Genomic DNA, 26720 nt, shown 5'->3' on the forward strand with positions numbered 1-26720 from the left:
GGATTTTTTTCACTTTCTTTTGGATGTTTTACTTTGTAGTAAGGCTTGATTATGTTCTTCAGATACAAAGAAAATCATGTGATCTCTTGAAGTCTTCTTTCCATCAGTGTAGGTTAAAACGACGTGCACGTTTTCAAATCTGGATAGGCTTTCGTACCAGTCTGGCTGTGATGTTTCAGTGTTGTGCATTAGTCTGAAAGTTAGGTGTCAGCCAGAGAGTTTAAATACATGAAAAGGTTCCCACAGGGTAAGAAGTTAATGAAAGAAGGATAAGTTATCTCAAATTAATTTACCACAAGCTAAGAGCATGTATACAGGCAGCTGCCACAAATCAGCTGAGGTGTGTGAAGCTGTTACGCCACAATGACTTGTTCATTTGCGTACGCCCTTGACTGCGCTTTGAAATCTACTGTATTTTGATATAGTAAGCATCTTAGGTTGTAAATGCATAGTTAATAGACTATTTCTCTGCTTACTTTTTACTGTTAAATTTCCCCTGGCTGAACTGCATTAAACTACTTCATTTAAAAAAAAACACACTCATGATTGAGTTATGGTGATTTCAATTAAAGTTCTTAACTGATTTATATTATTGATTTTGTTTAGTATAGATTACTAATGTGTACGTAGAATGATACATAGTAGTGATATAACATTAATTATTAACAATGAGTCAGGTTAGAAGAAGTTAATTTAATACTCTGTAGATTGTACACAACCCGCATTTTCAATTTATTCTTTCTTTAGCACACAGCCTGGTAATGTTCCACGTACAAGCTGTACGTAGCAGGTCACTAGCGATAGAGTGAATTATTCCTTAACTCCAAGCTTGCTGCCTGAACAAAATTGAGATCTTTAGGATGTGCCTTCCTCACGCTGCTCTGACCCTGTTTGCTCAGTGACTGGCAGAGTCACTTGTGCCTTTTGTGCTGTCTGACTGTGTTAGACTTTGTGTGAACATGTTTTGTGCCTGCCAGTTTTACCCTACCAGAGACTAAAGAGTAGTTTAGGCTCCTGCACTTGCACCTGAACTGCAACATAGCTCAAGCAAGCCCATTTTCCTAAAATGCAGCATGATGGCATGTTCATTTGTTTTAAATGCTCCAGACATGGGTAGCGTTATGAAAGGGAAGACTGGGCTGTCCTGTAAGATATGGCCTTACAGTCTGTACATACAGTCAACACACACAGTCTGTACTGCCCCCACTTCTGTTTCCATTAGGGGTCTGAAATAATGTAGGGCTGTGATGCAGCTCACCAGAATGGTGTCTTAGTTTGAAACTAAGGGTGTTAGTTGCGTGCCTTGGGGAAGGGATAAGGGTCTTCAGGTGTATTTGAGACTGCAAGATGTCCTTGGATTGTGTTGGAGGATGTGGAGAGTGGAGGAAATCAATCCTGGCATAGTCTTATCCTTATGCTTTCGGGAATTGACTATATCCCTCATCCAGCTCAGGTTTAATCTTGGAAAAAGCTAGCTGGGACAGTTGAATAGTGAGCAAGTGGGGGAGTTACAATTATGTGGTGTGATAATCAGAGGCCCGTGCTTGAGTTTGCTCCCTAGCCTCTTTTGCTTTGCAGTTCTTTAGGACTCGGGTGAATATAGGTGGCCTGACCTGTTACCCATTTGTAAAAAAGGTCTGCAATCCTTTTAGGCCAACATAGTGATTACTTGATAGCTTTAGCATACGCTTTCACGCTACCACAGGGATTATTATCATTCATCCCTCTGAGGGCATGAGACATGATAAACAGGGACCGCTCAGCAGATTCAGTACAGCAAACTGTTACTGTTATGAACAAAAAAATAACTCACCCCAAGCAACAGTTGCCACAGTGTCTTTACCATTTGGAAAATACTCTCCAATGTTTAGGTAAATATCCTTCACGGGGCTTAGGACCCTACTCTCCTGCCAGAATTGGTCATTAAACCACAAAGCCTACCTCTTCCTCTTTCTCTTCCTCCTTCTTCTCTCTTTCTCTTTGCCTCCATGAGGTTTCTGGAAGACATTATTAACAACTCAGTTACTTTGTTGAACCCTGAGAGATGTTCTCCAAACTGCCACATCTGCAAAGAAGCTGGGGGAAGCTGTTCCATCTAGCTTCAACCAGAATAAGTTATCATTAAAATTTGACTAGCATTGTCCTTGTTTAGTAAATACAGCACTTGACAGCCTATGGTGTATTACACTGTGCGTTCCCTTCTTCCCCTGTAAACAGATGATTTTTAAACACCAAATGAACACATTGCCTTTCAAAGGCAGATTCCCTTCACAAAACAACACAGTCTATGTTGCCCTCATTACCCTCACTGATATCACTTCACTGAGATACATATAGGTAATATACTTAAATTGCAGTAAAAAACTATTTCAGAATTTTAGTTATGAGCCATAAGTTATATCAATAAATTCAGCAGGCTCTGGGAACTCTCAGGAGAGACTGAGGTCAGCTGTAGTGCACAGCATTAGGAAGGATGAATCACTCCCATCCTCCCATTTATCAAGGCTGATATCCATGACAGGCTGAAGGAGAACCAACAGTCATACAAGAACACTCACCCCCTGAATTAGAAGAGCGTTTTGAATGTTTGCTATCAATGCCTACGTCTACCCAAAACTGCCTTTCCCCTTCTCTGTCTTTTGCCAAATACTCTTGAAGGACCGCCCCAGGTTTGTAGCACCAGTCCAGGTTTGTTTTCATGTAATATCAGTGTTACAAACATGCTCTCTGTTTAGACATTTGAGACTTTTTCAGTTAATCTCAGAATTGCATGTCTGAATCATGTCTGTAAATCTTAGACTTCACAACTGAGGAAGACTGGAGCTTAAATACTCTAATGAAAGAAATTTTGGTTGATCCTATCCAGTGCAAACAGACCAAGTGGTCAAATTCTCAAATGCAGTTACACTTGATCTTGACACGGGAAAGGAGTATAGATATTGCTGCTCATTGAATTCAGCCTGAACTCTCTGTAAGCATTCAACTGCTGGGCAAGGGAATACCTTGTACCATTAATACTGTGGAGTCATGCTATCTATGAACGTTAAAAAAACCCCACAGAGCGGGAAATATATTTCATGTTTGAATTCCTAAATCTCGTTGAAAGACAGGCTGTGTTGAATATTGTACAGTTGCAGGTGAATAAGGCAACAGATAAATCATTAACAGATTCTTTGTTTCTTTTGACTTCAGCTTCCCCGATGCAGATTAGGGGAAGTTTCTTATGGGGAAACAGGTCAAGAGTTATCAAATGAAAAAAATACTACAGGCAAACATGGCATAATTATTATGTTACCAGTCACACAGTAACCCTCCCTCAAAGGAGAATACATTGCAGTATTCATTTACAAGATCTTTTAACAGTCTTGTCATGATGATAAATGTCATTTTGATTTGGTCTGGTATCCTGTTTTGTTTTGAGATGATACTTCTTTGCAGTTTAATTTTATTAACGTAGCAAGTTAGAGAATGATGTTCTGGATCCACATAGTGAATTATTCATTACATTTCAAATATTAAGTTTCCATCAAATGCTTTCTGATCTGCATTACATAAAGTCATGTTGAATCTCTAATGTCTGGACTGCCTGTGTAATGACGAACGTCTCAGACAGTGTTCAATCAAAATACACTTGAGAGAAAACAGACACAGTATTTTGATAAGCATCATGAGTACCCTATAGTTTTGTTTTGTTTGGTTTTTTGTTTCCTAAGCAAGAAAAATCCTCAGAGATCACCACATATCTTCTTCTTAGAAGTGCCTGCTCAAGCACAAAAGTTTTGATTTTAAAGTTGTAATAATGAAATCATTTAGTGAGATTCTAGGGCTGCTGTTACTGGTAAAGCTGTTAAAATAATGTCTTACAAATCTCTAATTTCTGAGACAAAGACCATACTCTCACTATTCTATATAAGAAATATGATGCTCTGTTCAAAAATCAAAACATCTCTGTAACATGGCCTTAGCTAGCAGTCAGAAAGAGACACTCTCTTCCACTTTGTGTTCTCTTAGAAAATAAAAATATAAACCCCCAGAACTCATATGAATAAAAGCATGACTTTTAAAAAGTTGAAAATATGCAGAGATAAATAAGGAAGTAAAGTAAAATGTTTAAGAACTCTAAGTCAGAAGAAGGGGATGTTTGTTATTTTTGTATATTAACCGAATTTATTGCTTGATCTTTTAGCAAACATACTGTCTTACAATTTTATTTTTTATTTTAATGTCTGAATGACCTGACCTCTGTTTTCGTATTTCAGTTTCACAGGCACAAATAATGGAAGACAAAATTTGGATCATTCAGATACATCTGATTTTTTTGTTTTGCTTCTTTGTCCTTGGAGGTCTGCAAGAGAAATTGCACTCCGAAGTAAAGCTATGCTTCATGCTGTGCCTTTAGCTGTTTCCATTGCCAGTTTTACGCCCTTAAACATTCAGAAACAAGACTCTTCTCGTGATACGCTGTAACTCCCAGTCGTTCTTAGTAGCTTTTAAGCCGTGATTCAGCGTTAAGTCGCTAGGTGGCATGTGGCAATGAAGGAGAAGGAAGTTAATATTGGGAAGTTCTGGTGAGCGCAGCTGGCACTGAGCGCCTTGGAGTAAACACGTTAGAGTTAATGTATTGCCATCTGCCTCTATTTTATTCACTTGTTGGACAACAGACCATAGTTGTCTATTGCTCAACATGCTAAAATGTGTTCAAATATTTCCTTTTGGTAACTTTATGAAAAATCATTCTGTGTGCCTGATTGTTGTAGAAATTGAGTTTTTTCTGCCTCTCCAATCCTCTGCCTACTAAAAGCAGACACAGTCTGCTTCAGGGTAACAACATAACCGAAGTATACAGAAATAAAGGGATAAAGTAGGCAGATGTTGGGGGCAGGGAGAGTGGGAGAAGGAGATGCCGCTATTCTAGTGCATATATAGCCATGTTATTCTGTGACTCTGGTATGATTCAAATAAGATATTTTTATTCCAAGCATTAAATTTACAAAAGAAAAGTTTCTGTTCCAGCTGTACATGAGATTGAAAGGAAATGGGTCCACCAGTTAACACAGCTCTGTATCATGGAAATCTGTGTAAAGGTGGTAGTTCTGCAGGTAGAAGCACAGGTAGGATACATCTCCCTGTAGAAATAAGTTATAGAAACAGCAGCCAGGTACAAAAAACCATTTCTCTTCCACTTCTCACCCTTCAAAAGCTTGTACCCATGTTCTAGGACAACATTGATTATACAAAGGTCAGAGACAAAAAGGTGGCTTTTTTTTAACTTTGCCTTAGTTCATTTAAAAGTGTCAGAGGCTGTGGTGATCTATGACAAAATATGTGGGAAAGTCGTGGACTAAAATTTTTGGTCATGTATGCCATCCCTTGTCTTTAGAAAAACAGCCTTCTTATTTCTAAATTTTATGCAGTATCGGTCTCCAGGTAACCCATGGAAGTCAGTTGTTTAGCATTTTTGGCATCGTGCCCTGTGATCTGCGTTCCCTTCTCCTGCTACCCCTGAACACTCTCTTTGCAAAGATTTACAGGCATGAGAATCTCAGATGGTGTCTGGGTGGCACCACAGAGGTACCTCTCCTGATCTTCGTTTCTTCATTTGCTGCCACAACTAATTGCAAATGTAGAAATTACAAGGCTTTGAAGTACACAGGAGATGAGAATTTGCGAAAATGAAATTTGGCAGTACTGAATGTAGAGTAATGAAGAATTCCAAAAATACAACCAGAGAAAGCGCCTGTAATAGAGGTATGTAATGCTTTGTCTCACATAAAATGCCAAAACAATGGCAAAAGACTAATCTCCTTTCTGGTCTTTTGAAAATCTCAAGTCCTATGGAACAGTAGAAAAGTCATGTGCCATCAGACAGTGCTGGTGGACCTCAATACTGATACAATCCATTTCATGTTTCTGTACGTTGTGTCCCTGTCAGCAGTACTTCTAGCTACATGGCACTGAAATACACACATTCTGACTTCATTACACACAAAGGAAACTAGCAACTGCACATTGAGGTGCATGTAAGTGCTCTGAACAGGCAACAAGAAAGGCCACAAGGGTGTTTTCATCAAAAGAGACTCTTACTGTAAGCTAAATCACTAAGGTAGATGCATCCCAAAAGTGTAGACACAAGAAGAACACATGGGAAGTATTGCATTTTTTCATCTACATTCATTTGCACACTCAAGTCTGTGCATAAATGTCATCATTAATCCCAGAAAATGGGAGAAGTGATGCTTTTACCCTCCGCCTGTGAAGCCTATCCCTCCTGTCAGCCAGGAACTCCCCCATCAACCAAGCTGCCTTTCTGCTCTGCCTTCCTTTCTGCTTGAAAATGCAGGTGAACCATTCTTGTGCCTTGGGGAAGCTGTCCTTGATGACTGACCAACTCTCTGGGGCTCCTTTGCCATTCAAGATATCCTCCAATTGCTGCCACTGCCCACCAGTTAACTCAACAAGTCAATCAGGTCACCCGAAATCCAGTTTTTTAGTCAGCTACTTGTTTTTCTTACTTTTCCCAGGATCTTAAATTCCTCCATTTCATGGTAACCACAGCCAAGGTTTCCAGTGATTACTACATACCCAGACAAGTCTTCCTCATTTGTGAGAACCACGGCCTGTGATGGGACACTTTTTCTGCTGGTTTAAGAAGACATTATCCGCTTTTTCTTCTTGATTTGCTTAGACTATATGAGATGCCCACCACAGTGTCTTACCTTTTGGCTCTGTGGTGGATTAACCTTGGCTGGCTGCTGGATGCCCACCAAGCCACTCTATCACTGACCCTCCTCAGCGGGACAGAGGGAGAAAATAAGATGAAAAACTCATCAGTTGAGATAAAGACAGTTTAATAAAGAAAAGCAAAAGGCGTGTAGTGAAGTAAAGAAAGCAAAAAGATTTATCCTCTACTTCCCACCAGCAGGCAAAGTCCAGCCACGTCCTGGGAAGCAGGGCCTCAGTACGCATAGCGGTTGCTCTGGAAGACAATCGCCTTAATAACGAATGTGTCATCCCTTCCCCCGCCTCTCCCTCCCCCCTTTCTCTTAGCTTTTATTGCTAAGCACAATGTCATATGGTATGGAATATCTCTTTAGTCAGTTTGGGTCAGCTCTCCTGGCTGTGTCCCCTCCCAGCCTCTTGCCTACCCCCAGCCTACTGGCCTTTGGGGTGAGGCTGTTGGAGAGAGAGCCTTGATGCTGTGTGAGCACTGCTCAGCAGTATCCAAAATATCGGCGTGTTATCAACACCGTCCTAGCTACAAATACAAAGCACAGCACTATGAGGGCTGCTATGGAGAAAGTTAACTCCTTCCCAGCCAGACCCAATACAGGCTCTTCTCTGATCCTGAACATAAGGTCTCAATAGGCTGCTCTATAGCAGAGGTCCGTGCTCCATAGTTGCTCCTTTGTGTCTGGAGCAGTCCACACTGCGTGTCTTTTCCACCTATGCTCATGCAAGAGCCTGTCCATGTCCACTTATTGCCGCACTCCAGGTAATGGAGCTACCCTGCCACGTCTCTCTCATCCCAGTGGTATCAGAGCTCAGCGGCTGTGTACTGGCTTCTGATTTCTTTTGTTTACTTCATAGGCTACTGGTACTTCAGATGAGTTCACAGCCACCTTGCCCTCTCAAGGGGAGTGTGAGACCCTTTTCCATCATGCTGTCCCCAGTGAGCTTCCCCTCATCCCTGTTTCCCCATTTCTCTGGGTTTTTTTTGGCCTCCATCCCCACCGAACCTATTTTAAAGTCCTTCTCACTAGGTCAGCAATCCTACTGGTAAAGATAATCTTGCCTCCTGCCTTCATTGGGTGGATCTTGTCTCCTTTCTCTGCAGAAGCTCTCATCCGTTGAAAAGGGCTCAATGGTCACAGCAAAGACCTGCCAGTGACCCCCAGCTGAGCAGCTGGGAGTTGACTTTCTGGCGCAACCTCTGTGATCCAATTCTTTCCTTTTGTCCATTAGGATGAAGGAGGATACTGTCTGGGCAGCTACTTTTCACATTAGCCCCTAGAGCCACCCTTTATCTGCTCAAGGTCTCCCTTGGTAATATTATTAATGCCCACAAGGATTATAAGCAAAGAAAATTTCAGGTTTTGTCCAGTTTCATGGTGCACCAATTCTTATCCATCATTTGGTGTGTGCTTTTTAAATACAGATTAAGGATCATTAGAAAGTTTTCTTCTGGAGCCACCTGTACATCAGAGGTGGCAAAACGTCCCATTAATTTGGCATCATTAAAGAAGTAGATCAGATGATATATGAAGTCATAAAAAAAGAAGAAAAGTGGATCCTCCATTAATCAGAAAGGAAGAAAATACTTGGAATTTAAGCAGACAACTAAAGTAACTGATTATTTCTCAGTACAGGTCTTATCATTAACATACCTCCAAAAAATCCTTCTTATGATGAAGTAAATATTCTTTCTTTCTGGATAATTTAAGTGCAGAGTCAAGAGGTCATTTAAGGTTAAGCAAGAGATTCATAAAACATAGTCCTGCTCTGCCTATGTTGAGACATAAATTACCCCTATGTCTGTGATTTTTACTTTTACTTTGACTGTTTGTGTGTAGTTATTTCTGCTCTTGCTTGATCTGATACATTTCTTTCTGAACCTGACCTTGATGAACTGCCCTGAAATTTTATTATATACTATGTCCCAGTTTTTGGAGATGGCTAAAATTAAATTTCTCTTTAATAAGGTGATCTGTCTTAGCAGACATTGATTATCTACTTAAACTAGGATTTAATCACTCTTAATAGGACTGCAAAGTATCTTCATAATGTAGTGAGGAATAAGAATTGTGAAGGGGGAGAAAAAGGAAAAAGAGAGATGTGTTTGGTTGTCATCGAAAACATTGTATCTAGAATTAGCAATGTATTTTAGGATTCAAATAAGTGAATTAGGATGTCTACATTTGATTAGTTGTCCAGACTGCCTTCATAGACAATGAGTCTGATGCAAGATGCCAATTTATCTCTATTAACTCTAAAGGGAGCATTGCAAATTAGTTCAATTGTAGTTGTCTAAAGTTAAGTGAGATGTATCCTACCCATGAGGACAAAACGTTTCACTACTGAGGAAAGCTTCCTTGTTGGTAGATACTCAGCAACAGGAACAGCTTAAACAGAACTTGTTTCAAAATGACATAGAATGAGAAATATCTTTCCTAATTTTGGATGTCTAAGTCCAAGCTGGACACTTTTAGAATGAATTCACTTCACCTGGTTTTGACATTTGTATTAGGATGAGTTGAATCATGGCTTGGAGATGAATCATGGCTTGTGAACAGAGATATTCATGCCATTATTTTCTTCGCTTATAAGAATACTGTTGCTTGATGTGTGTGTGTGAATGGTTGCTTGCAAATGGTTTATCTTCACGTCAGCAATAGTCCTGATTATTTTGACTCCAGTTGTATGAGAATTGGTACCCTACAGTAATACCAAAGGGAGTATTCCTGCCGTTACCAAGATTAAAATATGACTGAAGTACTTCTTGTGTGTATTTCCAAGTGTTGCCGGCATGCGACCACTTGAATTTGTACTTAGTTCAATGTAGTGTTTGTTGCATTATCTTAACTTTTACTTATCTCCACTGAGATATGCTCAGGTTTTATTATCTTTATGATTTTTTTGTGCTCAAAAATTCTTAAAAAGTGGCTTGTGGCTGCTGTGAAAAGAGAAAATAGTCCAGAAAGAGCTTTGATATATAGTCTTTTTAAAGTTTGTTGAAGATACGCTATAAAACAAATAAAGAGATTGTCTGTGATAGAAATATTAACATACAAATTTACAAATGGGATGGACTGCTACTTTTAATATGGTCATTGTCACAGCTCTTATTTTGGCTTAGGGATGTATCTGAATCAAATATCACATTATATTCCTCCTTTCTGCATACATTTTTTCTAACCTTATTGTCTTATTTTTTCCCAGTTACACTCATACAAGCATATCCAGATTTCAATGAGTCTCTTCTGTATCAGGGAAATGGGAATTTAGCCTACTGTTTTCCTTTTCACAGTCTAAAAATTACTTCCTTTATTCAAATGCTGTTTAATTACTTAAAACCTGAATGGTCATTAGATGTTTGAAGTAGATAAACAAATCAATGTCCATAAATAAACTTAGAAAATGTCATTGTGCTAAATTTCAATGAATTGATCTTAGCTAATCAGTTAATCATGAGCATTATCTCTTTAGAGGAGGACCATTTTTTGACGTGCAAGGCTTCCCAGTTTTATCCATGGTTACACACTTGGATTAACTGATCAGCTCCAATCAAATTGAGACATTAATAGGGAAAGTTCACAATAATGCCATAAGCATTACTAATAACTGAAATTTTCACTGGAGATTTGTTGTAGGAGTATGTTTACTGTTGGGCTAAATAACATACACACACAACACTTAAAGAACAGTTTTAGAACAGAACAATGTCTTGTTTTGAATTCCAGCCACAACTTTAATTTTAAAATCATCATTTTCTAGTTTGCTATGATGTTTTTCCTACTAGTGAAGGTGCAAACATCCTACTATAAGCAAATGAGGGATGTATTGACAAACATAAAGAACTGCATTATATAATAAGTCCCATGCCAATGAAATAATTGTAATTAAGTTTTAGCACTATTAGTTATATTCTTTACACATTTTAAGACTGAAGTGTGATTTACTTGGTTTTTTGTTAGATAATTAATATCAAAAGTATATAAATCGTAATTTTGTAGTGTATATATCTCCTGTACAACTAAGAGTTTAAATGGGTATAAATGTGTTCTAAATAGCTGTGAATGCAACTTACATTGCAAGAGTTTATTCTCTTGGCACAAAATTGCCTTGCTAATAGAGCTGAGCAGAAAAGAGCAATAGGAGCACTTCAGGATGTCAGAATGCAACCCTGTTGCCAGTCAGAAAGACAAGCTCACTTCTGGGCAGTGGGGAGTCCCAGCTGATGCAGAACCATGGGTCTAAAACAGGATCCTCAAGTGCTGCGGGCTTGACATTTTGCTTCTGTTTCCCACAGTGGGTGGCTAGAAGCCATAGTCTGATATGGTGGGACACCTGACTACAACCTGGCTAGTTTAGGTATCTAAACTTTCCAAATTTTGCTAGTGATGATACAGTTCCACAGGACATTTTGGTTAACGAATCATGGATACAATGATCTGGTGAACTTGTTTTACTTTAAAGCTTGCCTACAGTAGCGTTGATTAACCAAATAGGGACAATTCTATGCAAGTGACCTTGCTATTAATGAAATGCTTATTTTGTGAAAGTCAGTCATCAGTGAGTGTCTTGACAAGATATACTAACAGAGAAAAATATGTATAAAAAGTTTTGTATCTATCTCAGAGACACAAATGATTAAGGAGACTGGTTATGGACATCAAGCATTTACCCCTGTATTTTCATATGAATGCAGAATCAAGTGCCACTGGAGAAAAATTGCTTCCATCTGAAAGCAGCTTTCACCTCTCTATGCAATGGAGTGCATGTTCCGTTCATTCCCAAATATCTGTATCACTGACTAGAAATGCATTGGATTCCAGCTGTCTCAGAAGAAAACAACCTCCAAAGGAGAGCTTTTTAAACTTTCCAAACAGGTAGGAAAACAAAACCTACCTTCACATAGCTCCAAGTTCATAAAATCTTATTGAACACAAATTTAAGATTATCAGCTATCTTGAAAATATTGGCCATAAGCCTATGCAATTAATTTATATTTCATTGGATCCATGGGAAATAGAAATTGTGTATTTCTTCAGTACAATACTGGTTATTTAGAAAAAAATATGGTCACAGTCCTGCTTCTCTCTACACAGCTGGAATAAAATTGCAGAAAGGCTTGACAATCTGCAGCAAGAAAATTCCTGTGTTTCTAAATGAGTCCTGTGTTCCAAAGAACTCTGTTGTTCTCCTCATTCCGAAATATCCTGGGTTTTTCCTTTGCTTTCTATGCATGATATAGCTTGCTAACTGTTCCCTTTACTCCCTGCCTTTGCAGCTCTGTCCCCCGAGCCAGCTATCACACAGGGCTGCCTGCATTAAGGAACCATTGCAGAACCATCCTGCGATGTGACATCATCTAGAGGCATGATTCAATTAAGTGAAAGGTCTTCTTAAGGATTAATTTGTGCTTAGAGAGACTGAACTTCATTTCTTCTTTAATAGTCAATGGAGAAAGACAAAGGCTTCTCAGCTGCTAATTTAGTCTATAAAGTTAGATTCGTCCAGAGGATGATTCAAAGCAGGATCCTGCCTTTTTCTCAATCAATTATACAAGGGACTGGACTTCGTTAGCACTATTGAGATACTCCCTGAAGACTTGCCTTTTAACAAAAGTGAACACACAGTAAAATTCGTAAGAAGCTTGTCCAAAATCTTCCCCTGATTCCAGTCTTTATGTATATTTCAAGCTTTTGTCTTTCCACCTCTTGTTCTGTGAGATATTACCTCCATGTAGACAGTAATAGTTGCCTATATCATCACTGTACGTATCCATCCTTTTGGTACAAAGAGGCTCTACTCTTCATTAGAGAGTATCATTTAAAGTTATGGAAATCAAGGGGAAAAAAAACATTTAAGGGAAAAAAAGAATCAGTGTATACTGGGAAATTTCAGTCAGCCATCTTAACCTTCATAACCCCTTCTCTCTCATATTGGCGAAATGATTTTCATACAGTAAGATCAGCTAATCATGTAAGTAAGTTTATATTACTAAACCATCTTAATTTCATCTCCTTGTCCATCTTCTTTATCTGTTTTCTTTTTTTGTCATAGCTAAAAGTTAACCAAGGGAAGATTTTTATCTTTTTACTGGTTCCATACTTTACAGAAATGCAAATATACCACTTATATTGTCAAAGCAGGTACACAGAACTTAGATGCCAGGTGAAGTGAAAATATAAATGCTAAACCACAATGTCAATACAGAGTGTTTAGATACAGTTTCTCATTAGAAAGTACTGGGGAGTCAAAACCTATAGTTTTAGTTTAAACCAGATGTCAATTTGCTAACCCCTAAGTACCTTACCACTGTTCTTTTATTTCTGGTCTTCCCAATAAAGAGAGGAATACAATTTTGTTACAAAAGGTCAGAAGTTTATAACATGCTGCCTCTACAATTGATGAAAATACCTAACTCTTAATCTAAAAATGAATGTTGTTTTTAAAAGGTCAAATTATATTAGATTATTTGTATTTTTCAGCCTGGCAGTAGCATCTGAATTACTTGGAGTAATAGAGGTCACAGCATACACACAGAGTTAAAAATTAAAGGAATGAAGAACTAAAAGTTTTAATTTCAAGGAAGCACATTAGACTCTTCAGAGTAAGGCATAGACTATCAGAAGTGATTAACATTTATTTTAAATGTTCATAACGCTTTTTAGAAATCAAGCCCATTCATCACGATTCAACACAAAGAGTCTCTTCTGAAAATGGGGATTCTTTCAACAGTTGTCGGTCTGTGCGCCTCTGTTGTTACTACCAGTGTTATGAACAGCATGAAAAAACTGACAGTTTTTTATTATTCTGTCGTTTAAGTCTTGTTAAGATAGCAAGGTGATAAGTTCAAAGGTGCCCTAAGTGAAGAGATAATTGCTCATCAACTGCTCTCTGTGCCAGCAAAGACTATGTAAATGGAGCTCAAAGGAAAAATAGATGATCTAAAGTTCCAGTGAAAAAGTTCATTAAATAAATTTTTATCAGAAGGAAAGAAGCACACTTATGACATACCAATATCACCGAGCTAGCATATCATACCAAATATAGTTTTTAAACAAGCACCTTATGAATATTATTATGTTTAATTAAATTAATAGATTTTTTGCCTTAAGAAAAAAAAATTTCCATCAAAATTGTCAGAACTGCGTGATTAAATAATTTATTGTGCATTGGAAATAAAACAAACTCCAGGACTTTGAATTAACCTTTTAAAAAACTGCTATCTAAAACCCTAAGGTTAATCACTGAATTTAAAAGTAAAGATTTAGGTATTCTACTTCTGAAGAGGTAACCACCCAAAGGAAATAATCTCTTTGAAGGCTCTAGTACAGTCCTGTCACAATCACTGAGTGTCAGTAGAAGCTTTAGAAGGGAAACGGGTTAGATAATGTAATGGAAAAAATAGTAACATTTATTTTATGAGTCATTCATGATACAAAAAAAATGGATCAAGTTAAAAATACATGGAAAGTGAAAGTTAAAAGGATGTAATTTTAGGATTATGCTAAAGATTGAAGAAGAATTAGAATCGGAAGGTAAAGAGGAAATCTAGCAGGTTACATCTACTAATCTTATTATTCCCATACATTTGCTCAGATAAAACAGTTCATGTCTCTCTTCATGAAGACAGGAAAACCTTTCAGTTTCCCATATGAGTGTATTTGCAAGTTAAGAAAATAATTTTGTGGTTTTTTTTTTGTTTTGGGTTTATTTGGGGTTTTTTTTAGTGCCTTTGCACAGTTTGAAATTTATTTTTCATCAGTAAGGAAGTTACAGTTTAAATTGAAAGTTACCTTTTACAGATGGCATCATTTGACTCTTAATTTTCTTTGAAAGAAAGAAGTCAAGATATTGTTTTAAGCATCTTCAAAAATGTTAATGGAAATGTAAAAGGAAAGCTGGCAAAATTTACAAATATCAAATTAATCAGTAAAGGTGCAATCCAGCTCACTCATTTTTAACCCCCTGCATTATTTTAAGCTATATATGAAGGCTTACTTTCATAATTGATGCAAAGAGAGAGGTCATCCAGAATGATGTATCCACCTATGGGATCTGAAAATCATTGAATACTTCATGAGGATTTTCACCCATGTTATGAATAGAATTTGGTCTGCTTTTAATAAATATGAAGGACAAAACAATTACAGGTAAACGATAAAATGAAAAAATAATATTTACATTCTACTAAACTCATCTCAGCCACTCATCTCAGTGGCTTTGTTGCCTAACGTAAGGCAGTTTAGACAATTCAAAAGAAGTGGATAGCTCCATTTATTTTTAGGGCCTAAACATCCACTGTATTTACAGACATTCTATTTTCTAAAATATATTTTCAGCCTTAAAAAGCATTAGGTGCCTTGTTGAGGCTGTTGGCTGGAATGTATCTTAGCTTAATGCAATAAATTTGAAATAATCTCTGTCTTCCAGCCAGATGTCTCCACCAGACTATAGAATCCTTAAATATTTTCTCTTATAGCTGACTTCAAAGCTTGAGGTAATTGCTTTATCACAGCAGGTTAGGAAATCTATGTCTGACACAGAGGTTGAGTCCTGAAAACAGTACAGGCTTATGTTTTATGCATCTTTTGAAGATAAATTAACTTGTCTCAGGAATTTTGATCTTGGAAGATTTAGCTCTGGAAAATATGGATGTTCCTTTATCACCCATTCCAACTGATGATTCTGTTAAATATTTCTTTTCCTTTTATCGGACACTCTCTTGTAGGAATCCTACTTGCCATAGGAACATCAGCACACAGAAGGTGTGGATAGTGGACAATCTTTTGGGGACAAAACCAAAAAAAATAATGAAGATGATTTTATGGTTGGTTTTGAGAGTATTCTCTTGTCCCTTGAGCCAAATCTGGATATGATGACCAACATGACAATCATACAGATCACAGTCATTTTGATACTTTTTTTGTCTGTGGCAACAGCAGTAAAACCCCTCCACAACATAGACATTTGTGAGGTCCCACCCCAAAATGAGCCTTTGCAGCTGGATGCAGATGTGCCAGGTCTCTAGAACCCCCTTTTCTCATATAAGCCTGCAAACACACAAAGAAATGAATTAGGAAAAGAGTCTTGAGCAATGTGTCAGTCCTCTACTGGAGAATAAGTTCACTGCTTACCCAGCTACCAATTCTTCATTTACCCAGTTATCGTTGCCAGATCTCCCAAAAATTGCTCTCTGCCTGACAGGGATTAAAACTAAAAGAATATAATTATGTTAAGGAAAACACTACAAAAGAAACCTTAGGGCAAGGAAATACAAATGCAGATCGCCTTTGAAGTACTTCCTGAAATGCCTCAGTGTCTCTTAGCTAGTTTAGGAAGCTGGTTGTCTCTCTTTTTCTTTCTAACATATTTAAGCCAAAGTCTTCAACTTGCTGTTATAAGAATTTGATTCCTAGTTCTCTATGATTGGGCTTTTTGACAATCCTACCTGGTTTCTTGTTTTTTTAGGCTGGGTCTTTTAGCTTTTTTCACCAGCATTTCCTGAATTACATTTTCTGCTGTACTCTTTAATTTGTTTGCAATCTTCTTAAAGGTTTTAGGCTGTTTTCTCACTCTTATCTTTCTGAAGACACATTTGTGAAGCTGTATAGCTGATGTCTCAAGAAACAGTAATTTTTTAATCACCGTAGAAGACTTCAATATTAATTTAACTGTAAGTGTTGTATAAAGACCAATCATCATTCAACAGATGGCGAATTGTGAACGGTATCATTATGGAAGTATTTAACTTCTTAAATACAGTGTTGGAGAACAAATGCGACTAATAATGGTATTAGTACTGAATAGCCTCAGCTATTCAAATTTGTGACAGCTGGCAGATTTCTTTGCAAAGTCATTATGAATCAACAAGAAATGGTGCTAAATTTATAGTGATCTGGATATCCTTGTAAGGGTTTAATAGAAAATAACCTTAAATCATTCACTTTAAATTAATTCTAAAAAAAAAAGGAGTTCTGTAACAAATGTTTTTGGTTTGAAGAGGTCAGATTTCAATGAATTTGGGGAATTAGTGATGTTACACAGAGGAGCTAAGGGTATTGAATCACAGAAATTCCAGGACTCCTTCACATTCAGAAGAATGATCAGTATCCTGGAAAAATCTTGTGGAAAGTCATCGTGGCCTTTCTGACTGAAAAATCAACTGTAAGGTTATCAGGAGTAAACTTGGAGGGAGGAAGAAAGAAAATACTAGTTATGAAAGAAAAGTCATAAGTGCGGGTTTAAATTTCCCAAAGTAAGTCCAAGTTAGACTGCCGCAAGTGAAATAAGAACAAAACCCAAAAGCCATTTTAGCTTTATAAATATCTGTGAATCAAGAAAAAATACAGCTTGAAAGAGCTACCTCATACAGCAGAAGCAGTCCAACTGCATTAGCACTGCACTCTGCCAAAGCCGATATACGGTTCTCCTCCAGTTGCTCTCAGGAAGATGGTATAAAACATGTGGGGAACAGCATACGGAAATGTGAGTGTGTCCATACACAAAGGGAAAGTAAAATTCAAAGATGCAATGTCTGAAGTCAGAAACACTTGATAATTTCTGTCACAGGACCCTGGAAATCTCAGAGCTGGAAACAGATATCTTACATGGTTCTACAGAGTTAGGACGGAAATTCCTGAAAAAAAATTTTAAAAAAAGCCTTCGTCAAGTGCAGGCCTATTCAACTGACTTAAGTAGCGTGGCAGGAAATAGAGAAGTATGGATACAGTCATCCAGATGATGATTATTTGCAACAATGAGCATTATTGCATCTGCTGTACACCTTTTGATCTATGTTGCTACTTATTTTAACTGTTTACCATCCCTTTCACATAAAAGCAGGATTTTTAGGGCAAAGTGGAAAGACATTGAAATTATATAAAGCTTATACCTGAATTTAGTCATGAAGATTTTGGAAAGATACATCTTCACTGTTAACTTGTAGAAATGGGACAGCTGCTTCTTATTTTATTGTATCCAAACTGCAGTCAGAATAATTTTCAAAGACTTTCGTCTTGACCAGTATATTTAAGTAACATACTTCCTGGATACAGTCCAAACTCAGCATGCATTATGCAGAGATTAATGATTTTAATTTCTATCTACTGTCATCGACTGATTTGTAAGGAAGTAAATCGTTAAAGATTTCCAGGTAAAATAAGAGATTAAATTATCCCTAAACTTTTTATTGTATCAAAGCAACCTCTCTGGTAATAAAAATAAATTTGAGAGATCAAAGAAAACTAGGAATACTGGTCATATAGGTTATGTTTTTAAAAGTCACAGGGTCAGAAACTTTCTGGTTCATTTTTAAATCAGATTTACGTTCATTAGGAGTCTTACCATTGGCTTTACTTGTATTAAAGAAAAAAGAGTTCAAGCATTATGCATATGAAATAAATATTCCAATCCTTTCTCAATTGTACTTCCACATTAGTATTATATTGCTTTTAGGCAATTTCTACAGAAAAAGAAATAAAGTTTAAAATACAGTATAAAACAGTCCTGTTGAAAATGGAAAATTCTCCTGTAAAGAAAAACAAAAGATAGTATTTCATAAGTAACCCTGATATTCAGCTATTTTGGATCATTCAACACAAAAAAAAAACCCCAAACAACAAAACAACCTACCCCCCGCCAAAAAAATCCCTACACCCCTAATCAAATAACCCCATAAAGATTAAAAAAACAAAAAAACCAAAACAAAACAAAAACAACAAAGCAGCTTAAAGAGATGCAAATTTTTGCTGGAATACTTTTTGCACCTATGAAAAAGGTACATAGGCAGCCAGCTAGGTAACTCATGTTTCTCATTTTAAAAAATAAAAACCCAAACCACCCCAATCAGGAAATTCAACAATCTGGAACAGTGTATGGAAATTTGGTATTTGCAGTGATAAAAAAACATGGAAAGAAAATACGGCAATCTAAATACTTTATTTTAAATCATGCCACATTGTTGTCATCCTTATAATATGCACATATGAATAATAAGGCTTTATTTTTAAGATTACAGTTACCGACTTTTTTTTTGTTTTCTGCATGCATTTATACCCTTTCAGCAGTGAATCTCAATGATAGGTCCTTTGGGACTTGCTATATGGCGTCGATTTCTGGTGCTCAATAGGACATAGGCAGATACAGCCTTGACCTAAATGCAGGGCTGAGAAAATGGGAGCCACAGGCCGTAATGGCATTGCAGAAGACAGGTGCACCCGCGGATTGTGACAGGAAGCTCCTCTGTTCTCCTCTCAGTCCAGTCCCTGTTCAGTGTGGACCTCCGAGTCCCCTGTGTGGCTTGAACACCAGCTCTCCCAGAGCAGTCCAGGGTGCTGGATTACTGTTATTGGTAAAAATAAAATATGAGTGACCAAAGTTCCTGTTTGCCAGGTATTTTTAGGATAAGGAAGAACTTTCTAGATGTTGTGGAAGACACACTGTTTTCCCTATTAATTTTCCTAGTTCTTCATGAACAAGCAAAAGTTTAACTATTTATTTGCTCATAAAAACACAATTAGGAAAACATGAACCTATGTGTTGTATGTATGCCTTTATTGTAAAAAACCAAAGAAGGGTGAATGCTTTGTTCAGGATGACACGTTCATAATGGATAATAATAATGTTCACAAAATCAAGTGATTATATCTACAGTGTTTGTCTGAGTTTTAAAACCATTTTATGTTTTCTTTTTATACCGCTCCAGGGGAATAAAACTGATACATTTTATGGTCAAAGAAATGTAATGGAAGCTATTTAACCTCTCATTTCTGTGTGTATCTTTTCTTGTTTACAGAAGGACATTTTTAAAGCAACTTTTGTTGTAAAAACTGCCAGTTTTACACTCCTTTCCAAGACATTTGTATCGGCTGGCAGAGCTGCTGCTACTTCATGTATGAGGTGAGGCTGAACTCAAAAATAAATTCCCTTGTACCAACATTATCAGCTGGTCTACATGAATGTGTCTACTCAATTGATTTGGCCTCAAACTGAATTGCAGAGACTTAAGGAATCATTTGCAACACCAACCATTGTGCAAGCTGAATGCCCGTGCATAGGAAAGCCAAGTACTTCAAAGAAAATTTTGGAAGGTTTCTCAGGTTTTCGTTCATAATGTTAACAATATGAGATAGAGGAGATGGGGAAGAATTGTATAACTGCAGGTAAAGGATTTTTCCAAACTCACTATACTGACAACCTTGGTTCAGGTGACAGTCCATGAAACCATTGCTCAGAGTCACCAGATTTCACAAAATCAATTAAAATTATTTTCTTTTTATATGTCCTAACTTCAGTATCATTACCCGAGAATGTGAGCTTTTAATTAAAAAGAGGCAAAGAAACATAAAATTATGAAATTATTAGATAGAAAAGCTTGAATACATAAATTGAAAAGACTGAGGGCAAAAAGAGATCTAACAGAGCTGGTTTTAAACTTAACTTGTGATTCAGAATGATTTTTGAGTGCCAGTGGACAACAACCCCGTATCAACAATAATAACTGATTCTTTCATCCTGAGTGAGAAAACAAGCACAGATCTTCAATAAAGGGTTAAAAGGAAAAGCAGTAACTCTGGTAAATCATTATGGCGTGAGAAGGTGGTCCCCAGTTTTGGACAGTGAATAAGCTACCTGCCAAGTAGCCCATCAGAGACTCCCCATTTCTTTGCTCAGGAGCTGCATTTAAGCCCTTGCCCTTGTTCTTTGCCCGTGCTATGTTGCAGTTGCGCCTGTACCCAGCCTTCAATTGAGGAGCCCCTTTGCTGCAGGAGAGGAGTCCCAATCCAGCCCGTGCTGCCCTGTCTGAGGAAGTTCAGTAGCAGTGGTGGCTCCCTCTGAACATCACTGTCTCCACTCCCCCCACATGGTGCTGAAGGCGACAACGAGGTGGACAGAGCAGTGGGCTTTTGCCGGGAAGGGCACCTTCTGTAAGCAAGAAGAGCAGAGCAGGACCAGTGATGGTTACCACAGTCAGCCAAGAGTCCTGTGATCACCGGGCAAGTCTGCAGTAGCCAATCAAGTTTGAGGTGGAGCCAAGAAGTCAAGTCAACAGGTTGGGATCAGGTCGGGCATGGTCATACCTACAACATAGCTCAGGCAAGGGCCAGGGCTGTGGGTCTGAGCATAAGTGCAGCTTCAGAGTGATGGGGCAGAGGCCTCCAGCAAGGCCTCCATGAGGTCCTTCTGCCACCCAAGCTGTTCTCCCAGCGGTCTGTTGCAAGGTTAGGTGGCTGCGCATCAACACTGGCTTTGAGCACGGGCAGTCTGACCTCCAGGAGGGAGGGGGGCTGTAGAGCCCCTGGGCAAATTCAGGCCCATGAAGCCAACCTTGGCCTTTCTCAATAACGCCATTAATGAAACAATGGGGCATATTCCTGTAAGGGCAAGAATTAAAGCACAGGAAGGGCACTTAACACCAGTGAGTGACCAGCAGGTACCTTCTGCCCTCGTTCTATGAAATCTCGAAGAAAAGCCGAGCAAAAAAGTCAGGAAAAATTTGTAAATTAAAAATGCTATGATTTTATTAAAAAATCTTGAAAAACGGAACTTTGTAATAGAAATTAAAATGTCAAGTCAGAAGTTGAACTCTCTGATACATTCATTATACCTACGGTTATACCTACAGGTTGGTTCAAAATCATTATAAATCCCATGTGACTACTGAGAGATGTAAGAACTGTTCAAAAATTATCCTCTGTATTAGCAAATAAAACAGCTGAGATAATGTTATCAAATCAGATGGCAAATTCAAACCAATGTTCATCTCTGTGTTGAAATTTTTAGGTTGGAAGTGTTTATCTATCTGCCTAAGACAAAATAGACAAAGTTCACCTTTGCTGTTAGGAACATAAAAATACTGCAATGTTTTTAGAATAAGTTCTTGAACGGCTGCTAAACTTTACCAATGTTCACTTTGCAAACCTATTAATTTACAAACCCATTCATTTACTTTTGTTTCCATGTGTTTATTTTAGTGTTGGTTAATAACTCTTTTTGCTGTAGTGAAGAGTGTTAATTACTCTCCTGAACCTTTCTGTAAGGCACACAATAGAGATCGTGGAATAGTTTAATTACAGACCATTGTTGCAGGTATAAAAGGTGTTCCTTTCAGAATTGCTAAGTGACCCATAAGTTTAATTCAGTGCAGTATTGGGACAGCAAGATCAAATACTGAATTTATTGTGGCAAGGAATTTCTTCTTTTTGGAGTTGAGAGCTGTACTTTTATGCCAGCAAAGGCAAAAAAAGATCCCCCCCTTTTTTTTTCTTTCTGTTCTGGAGGCTTCTTTTTAATTGATGGAAAATTTTGATTATAATTATTAAATCCCTAATGCATCTCATCACCTTCCAACTAATATTCACAGGAAAGACTTTATTCTCAGTTGTCCCTGTACAAGTGCAGTTGCATAGACCTAAATGGTTACTAAGTTTGATACAATATTTTTATCTCTAATTTTCAAAGGAGCCTCAGTTCTATGTCCTTTCAGATGTGTAATTTTTTTTCTGCAGAAATAGTCTGTGCATGTTTTTCCATGAAGTGGTTAACGCAAGACCCTACTACATATCTCCCTGCATATTTGAATAAAATCTGTAGGAAAAATAAGTGTTAAATGCATAGCAAATGCCCATAAAATTTCTTTTATAGTAATGCTTTTGAATGTATGAGATTGTGAGAGATTTAAACTTTTAAATCTTGTTTTGAAACCACAGTAATTCAAATGTTTTATATGCATGGCAAAACTTCAACTAGGGACTGATTCAGGTGCTTAAAGATAGGTGTCTGGAGCAGTTTTTATAATCCTAGAGCATGCTGCCCAGCCTATTATTGCCACTCCAGAGAGGCACAGGTCTGCTATATATCCTCTACCTTCTCATCCTTCTGTCTGCCAATTCTGTGCAAATGTTTCACCTAGTCTCAAATGGTAGTAGTGGTTGATGTTTAGACATAATGAAAGAGATTCAGCTTCCTGAAAAACATTAATTTAAAAAATGGTACTGCCTGGCATTGTAAGAAACAATTGGGAAACTTTTATAAAGGTTTTAGTAGCTGCTAAGCTATTGATTGTCTGAAATTATGCATACAAAATCTATTACATGATCACTGGTATCACATTTTTAGATTATATGTAGAAATTCCAACTGCTTTAACTAAAAGCTACGAAATATGTTTCCAATACTAGTGGAACAAGAACAATAGTCCATCAGGGTGAAAATACATAAAAAGCCACAGACAACTCTAGAAACTGAATATTAAATTTGTTTAAGTAATTGTTATAAGAAATGATGCCTGAGAGAGAGTATTGAAAGTGAACTATCTGAAATTTTATTATTGCAATTCAAGACAATATTGACTATCATCTCATATACAGAGATGGTAACAAGGATACCATCCAGAAAACTGTGATTAGAAGAAGCAAATCAAAATACTCTTGCAATACTGAGATTGTAACTGGCCAGAACAGGTAGATAACTGAGTCTAATAAAGTTATAAAATTTAAGAAATAGAAAAGATGTCGATAGAATGGACATCTCAGAGCTGGAAACACATGAAAAAGAGGAGACAACCTATGTATTCTTGAGAAATTACTGAAATGGATTTAAAAATGTGCCTGATCTCAGTCATAAGGAAGCTATTAGCCGAGTTTTGCGTTTCAAATCCTTGTTGCACAGTCTGGAGACCACTTTTGCATTGACAGTTCTTGATTTTGAAGATTCATCTTAATGTGGCACATGTTCCTTTGGGAACCAAAGAGCAATGTCCATCCACAGAACTGCCATTTCTGCTTTCTAGGAAGAAATTGCATTCAGCAATACCATAACCACTATAGCATAACATTGTCATTGCAGCCAAAAGAGGCATCAAGTATCTCAGATGAATTGATTTCAATCCAAGCTCTTAGGGCTTTAAGGACATGCTTACAAGAAGCAATACCACAGTCTGTTAGAAACACCTCAGCTAGCTCTAAAGGATGCAATGTGGCTGCACAGTGCAGAACCATACTACAGTTGCAGATTTATGCTCCATTATACCTTGGAAGCAACATAAGCACAGTAAGGGAAACCCTGGCAGGTACAGGCACAACATGAGGGTGCCTCCAGTTTCAGAACTAGCTGGGACACAGCCTCTGCCTGGCATTGTACTATGCTGCACTGTCCAAATACAAATTACAAATTCTCTTCAGGAGCACCCTCCTGTTCAGCTCTGTTTCGGGGGATGAGTAATATATAATATAAGCCCTTTATACTCATGTGCTTAAAAGCTGCAGCAGCAGCGTCCACAGTCTTCAAACACCAGGAGCCCCTGATCTAAGGACAGCCCTTCCCTATTCTTTCTGTCCCCAGGTTCTGAAAAGACTACCTCAACCCTTCTCTTCTTTTTTTGTAACTTCAAAACAGGACCTGGAATGCAGGCCACAGCAACTTCATGTTAGTCTTGGTTCACTCGAGATTTTATTGATAAACCTAATAAAAAGAAAGCACCTATCCATCCCTGAGGAAGATCTGAGCTGTGCAAGCGCTGAGTCTTTGCTAACGTAATTAGTTTTGATTAGCATTTTATTAAAATAATTATATTTAACAATAAAAGCGGTATTATCTAAACTACTACACTAATTAATTATAGATGAGAACTAAAAAAAAATAAAGTCATGTCTTTTAATCTAGGAATACAACACGAAAACAATGTAAGGAAAGTTACAGATTGAATAGTTGCTACAGTAAAATAAAAATTTTACTTGAGACTTCTAGGTATTGTATTCAACATCGTACATTTTTCCTGAAAGGCAATAATTTCTTGACAACAATATATTAATTTAACTGGATGAATACTACAGCTAAGTCTCATTATATGACACTATATAGTATATTCTATCAGCCAAAGGTGAAATTCATTTATCTAACCAGACACAGGCATGAGGAACCTGTCACTAGGTGATGATTCAGACCTCAGAGTTTCGGTATTTAGGCTGTCATCTACTGGCCAGGGAGCCTCCCTTGGAGGATGCTGGAGTTCCTGCAGCTGAGGAAGGACCTCCCACACCCAACAGACAGGACTGGTGGAGCACCAGGACTGGAGGCTTGTCCCAGATTCAGTATTCCAAGTCAGAGATGTCTATTAAACACCATTCATGCTCTAGAGAATTAGGGCTGCCCATAAGAGTAAGTGTCTGAAATAACTCTCACAAAAGATTGTAAGTTCCCACCTTTTGAATAACAGCTTTCCCTAGAGGAGTCTCAGTCTCTTCTTTCACCTCCTAAGGTAGTGCCCTAAGTATTAGAGTATTTTGGAGAAAGAACTTTCCTTTTCCACTTTTGAAAACGTGTTTCCCTCTGTAACCGTCGATACAAAAGACATTGAGCCAGAGGGACGGACAACAAGGGGAGAAGCCCTGGTTATATGGTCTGACTGGGGTATTCAAACAGAATTAGTAAAAATGATTGCTATACAACCGGGCACTGTCTGAAGCGAGGAGTGCTTAGTGAACAGGAACCAGAAGCCAGATCTGCATGTGAATGAACCTTTGCCAGTAGTGTCATAAGAGACACTATTCTCTCTCTCTTAAGAGAAGAGCAATGAAGATAACAACTATTCAGGCAATAAATATGCTGTCCAGAAGAAAACATTCAAAGAAAAAAAACATTCAAGCCAGAAAATCTCTATTACTTACTGCCTATGTGATAAGTTCAAGTTCATAAGTTCAGTTACCTAGTTGCAGTAATAAAGTGTATGTTAATTGCAGATAAAGCAGCCATGCCAGATTAAATAAGTACAAATAGTTAATAGGAGGCACCTGAAGTCAAAAGCAAACACTGGAGAGAATTGAAATTTGGAATGAATGCTATGAATAAAGCAATGCCTTATAATAGTACCATTAATTATGAACTGTAATTGCAAACAATGAGGGCAAAATGCTTGAACTTTGCTAGAGTTATTCCAGGGATACTTTATATTAAAATTAGTTGTAACAGTTAGATGAGAAGAAGCTGTCCTGAACTTAGGCCTTGCCTTCATGAAGAAATTGTACAATCTTGAATATACCGGTACAGGACCATATATCTCTGTATAATGGTATAATGGTAATGATAGACAAACATTTCACTGACATGTACAAATTTTGTGGATCAGACCTTAGAATATCGCTAATGGCCTCAGAATCTGTCACTGGAGGGAGCAGAGTATCAGGGCTTTTCCAGTAAAATTGCATTTTATGCTTCACTAAATAAGTCTAAACAATCAGCTAAAAGTAGCATCTCAAAGCATGGGTTAGATACAATATGAAAATATATGTACATGTTCACATATATTATATATAATACAGCAGTATATACTATATCTAGGTATGTATGTACCTGTATGCATGGTATACAATGCACATTATTTGCCTATATTGTTACGTATCCGTTAGAGTCGCACATTTTTGATAACTGAGAAAGAAAAGGTATGAAATACTATGATTTCTGACATTATTCATAATAAATTCAGTTTATATTACAGAGCACTGTCACTGACATTGGACTAAGAGCAATGGCAACAGGTCCAGTAGCATCCTATAGAAAGCAAAAGAAAATAACGTCCATTACATGGACTATTTCCTAGAAATATCTTTCCAGTATATCACTGCACAGAAAGTGGAATCTTGATAACCACACCGCAGATTAACATCACTACAGTCCCCAAACACTACTTAGTTCTCCCCAAAATCCTTGACACCATCTTTGAATGAGGGTGACATGAACACTTAATTTTACAGCCCCACATCAAACTTATCCTGATGTTATCCTTCTGTGGCTCACAAATCCTGCTCCTGCCATCACAGCTTTTCCTCCACACAGACACAAAGGAGAGAGGGTTCTTAGGATTTTAATGTTGATTTCTTAGTCTTGCAGTCTTAGTCTAAATCACATTCAAAATTTTTATCAGTGGAGCTTCCATAGCTGGGGGTGTGAAAAAGATCCCACCCCTTACTTACATTATTATGTCAGAAAAATACCTTA

This window comes from Calonectris borealis, chromosome 1 (assembly GCF_964195595.1).
Source record: "Calonectris borealis chromosome 1, bCalBor7.hap1.2, whole genome shotgun sequence".
NCBI lineage: Eukaryota > Metazoa > Chordata > Aves > Procellariiformes > Procellariidae > Calonectris > Calonectris borealis.